The 4102-nt window shown below is 52.3% G+C and overlaps 1 pseudogene; it reads right to left on the bottom strand.

Moving 5' to 3' along the window:
• Window positions 1-1112: 1112 nt before the first annotated feature.
• On the bottom strand, window positions 1113-2834 carry LOC147033795 (uncharacterized; annotated as a pseudogene).
• Window positions 2835-4102: the final 1268 nt, after the last annotated feature.

Below are 4102 nucleotides of genomic sequence, written 5' to 3'. Positions count from 1 at the left end.
CACTGAGCGAAGTTGCACTCCATCCTCTGGATCATCGCTCTTGCCCAACACTCTTCCAGTGATCTGGGGAGGGGAAACAAAAGGTTCCACAAAAACACAACACTTATACTTTACATTCCTACTCTAAGCCTTAATGACACTATTCATGGGATATTTACACTTGACCGCGTCCCCCACTGGATGCTAATAGACCCAGCGTTACCTGGGGAGCCAATTTTCAAATTTGCTCGCCCCAAAATTATGCGGACATCATGCCCTTGCTGCACATGTCAAGTTGTGCGGGATCGAGTGGGACTCACACATCTTCACAACACTCACACCATGGTCATCATCACATTTCTAGGTCATGGTCCCCATTTTAATGATGCAGGCTGAATCCCGTCATGGCCGTGGGGTGGGTTACCACAAGATAATGGGGGCATCTCAGGTGCAACCATGCCCACAGGTAAGCTTAAGTCCAACCCGGACGTTTCTCCGCCCCGCTCCCTTTGATTCCCACCCCCCTGGTAGCCATCAGCTCTCATCCCGTACAACACACTGGAAGGGGTCTCACTGGCTCCTCTGACCTTCCTGGGTCGCCAAGGTCCTACCCGCCTTGGTCGCCCAACCAGACCCTCTCCCAGTTGCCTCCAGACACTGTCACCGTTAGCCACCAGGGGTGAATCTCCTTGAAGGGGGTCGCAATTCGCGCTCACCGTGAGCTTCAGCAATCCTTGTGGACAAGCACATCATCCCCACCCACAAAACCCACATGACTCCCCCACCCCATCGGCCTTACATGTGACACCTGCATTTCTAACACTTCACCGACCATGACCTTCCCTGTTACCACACCATGTCCAATAAAAAATCAATGTGTACACCATACATTTCACTTCTTTACTTAAAACAACTCACACAGCACTTCTCCTCACCCGATCCACGCACCAGCCATTGGACAGCCACTCGTGCCCGCTTTGTTTCCAATTACCCACTGTCCCTATTGTCACTCTAAAACCCAGCAGAACTTACAAACCCATGCCAATTTTTCCACAATTCATTTTTTTTCACCAAAGGAGGGCACTTCGCCACAATCTCAGCAGCCGAGCATGGCCCTATATGCTCAGCCCAATCTAGTCTCCCCGACCCCCGACAGTGATTTCCGGACTCGACCAAGGTAAGGGCACCTCGGATAGACCTAGCGGTTCAGCAGGAGGATTCATCCTCTCCGGGCTTGAAAGTCTATTGGAGGGTCTCTCCATCGCCGGGTACCGGCAATATCGTTGCATGTGTCCTCTTCGCCCGCACCGGAAACAACTCCCCATAAAAGGCCCCCGTGGGTATCGGTGTAATGTCTCTTCCGGTTCCGGACCCCCTCAGCCATAATCAAATTGCTCTATTGGCTGGGCTGGACCCCGCCGCTTTGGCGCACCAACTACCGAATTACCCCTTATCAAACTTGACAGTTTCTGGCAAATTTCCTGTAACATTTGGGTAATGCCAATTTCTCCCAGCCCCTCTCCTTGATCCTGAATCTCCGCCTGTCGGACCGTCACCGATGGCCTCTCCAGCATCCGACCCGGCCGCCTCCACCAGGCCAGCCTGGCTGCGCACTCAGCCGCTCGGTGAACGGTGGGTGGATCCTGTAACTCCACGAGCACTCGGACCTCAGGGTCCGGAAGAGCAGCTAAAAATTTCTCTCGTGCCAGTCTGTGCCATGCCTCCACTGCTAGGTCCCGATACGTGATCCTAACTGATTGGTAAATGTCCTGTGCCAGCTCCTGCACTGTCTCACCCGGCTTTAATCTGCGGTGCTGGAGCTGGGCCCGCACCAGATCACAGTTCGCTGCGAACCCAAACCGACGGCTCAACGCCTCGCAAATGTGGGAGCTGGTCAACATCCCCTCCGCGATCACGTTTAACACATCTGCGGCTGGTCCCCGCAACGTTGCCACCAAATTCCCTGTACGTTCCCGCTCATTCCACCCGTTTAGTCGGGAAATGCACTCAAATTGCGTCAGAAAAGCTTCAAGGCTCCCTGACCCGTCAAAATTTACCAGGGGGATCACTTTCCCGGTGGCCCGCTTCCCAGTTTCTCCCTTGTCCGAATCCAGCCCAGGGATCAAACACCCTTGTGGCTGCGTATCCAATTTCGGAGCCCACTGTGGCCAAAGATGTTTTGTGGTGAGGGTCTCATGGGTCAATTTTGCCTCCTGTTCCAAACTTTGAATGGACCGATTCACCTCTTCCCGCAGGATCTTCTGGGCCCGCACAACCTCCTCCAAGGCTCCGTCGCGAGTTTGCAGCTGCTCCTCAACCAACCCGTACACTCCACTTACAAAAGACGGCTCTACCAGGCCTTTATCCAAGTCTTCATCTTGGCTCATAATTTTATCTTGTTCGTCCAAACGAGCCTCCAATTCTTTTACCTCCTCCGCCAAATTCATCCCTTGCTTCCTCAGCTCTCCCCACTCTTCAACTTGCAGCTGCATACGAGCATCCACACAGGCACGATGACGTTCCAGGCTTTCATCCACTTTATCAACCCGAATGTTCGTTGCATCAATTTTATCTACCAATCTTTTTCGTATATTTTCCCCCTCCAATGTAATTTCTATCTTTGTTTCCTCCAATCTATCCTCGAATTTACTTTGCATTTCCCCCAATTGAACATCCACACACTCCTGCATCTCAGTTTTCATTTTCTCCATCTTTTCCCCCAATTCATCCCTCATTAAATCAATCCGTGCACCCAACTGTTCCCCCATTACCCCCAATTGATCTCTCATTTTCTCCATCTTTTCCCCCAATTCATCCCTCATTAAATCAATCCGTGCACCCAACTGTTCCCCCATTACCCCCAATTGATCTCTCATTTCTGCCCTCTGTGTCACGAATTGATTTGCCATTTGCGCCGTCATTTCTGCCCTCTGTACCGTCATTTCTGCCCTCTGTACCGTCATTTCTGCCCTCTGTGTCACGAATTGATTTGCTATTTGTACTGTCATGTCTGCTATTAAACGTTCCAACATTGTCTGTATCGTCATCGCACCGGTTTCCGGCGCTGCCGGCCCCGTTATGGGCGATGAAGCACGGTCCACGCTTGGAATGGGGGAGTTTCCAACCCTACCCCCGTCTCTCCCTTCTTTCCCCGACTCGCTGCCAGACACGTGGCCTTCCTCCTCAATCATCTGCACATCCTCCATGGTGCAGAAGTCCCGTTTGCCGCCAATTAAATTTAATTTGAAAACTCCCGCCAAATTTTTCCTGCGCTCGCGCGCTTTTCTGCAGTAATTTTATGTTCCAATTCGTGGCGACATTTTAATCCTGGTATATAATTTAGAGGGGTTCGAACATCCAACACCCTAACACCAATGTGACGTCCACGGGACTTGAACAGTCCCGCCAACGTAGAATGAGCCGAAACGATGGAGGCGGTTTATTTATTTATAACCCAAAGATGGCGGTTTTAATCGCTCTACCGCAAACGGGACGAGGAAGGTGGCACGAGTCGCTTTTCACTAAGTTGATAACGTTAATTTCTCTAACCATAAATAACAAGACTCCGCAAGAAGAGGGATCCGGGGCGATTCGACGGGATGGTGGTGTGGGTTCGGGCGTGGGGAAAACACAGACAATTCCAATGAATATACAAATCTCAAACCCTCTAAGGCGCCAGGTACACACACACACACACACACACACACACACACACACACACACACACACACACACACACACACACACACACACACACACACACACACACACACACACACGTAGCTGGTCCTGGTGGTCAGGATGGCCCATGGTGTGGACGCAACAGTCCCTGGATTGGCGTCGGACGAGCTGGTGTTGTGCTCGTCAGGGCCAGGAGACACCGTGGTGCTGTCGACCTCCTGGTCCTGGCCCAAGTCCGCTCACAGCCGCCAGGGAACCAGTTCTGGCGCCAAGTTGCGAGCAGGAGAGGGAGGCAGGTCCGCCCGCCGTTCGACCCCGTACTCCGAGCCAGCAGAACCCCAGAGCTAACCAAGGTGAGGCACGAGGCTCAGGAAGGCCTCGAGACACGATGAAAACCAGGATCGAATCAACGCAACAACACAGCACGCTCCCAGCACAACAG

Source organism: Eptatretus burgeri, chromosome 1 (assembly GCF_056783735.1).
Source record: "Eptatretus burgeri isolate ZD-2024b chromosome 1, Ebu_testis_v1, whole genome shotgun sequence".
Lineage (NCBI taxonomy): Eukaryota > Metazoa > Chordata > Myxini > Myxiniformes > Myxinidae > Eptatretus > Eptatretus burgeri.
The sequence above is the reverse complement of the archived record's forward strand: the minus strand, read 5'-3'. Positions and strand labels throughout refer to the sequence as shown.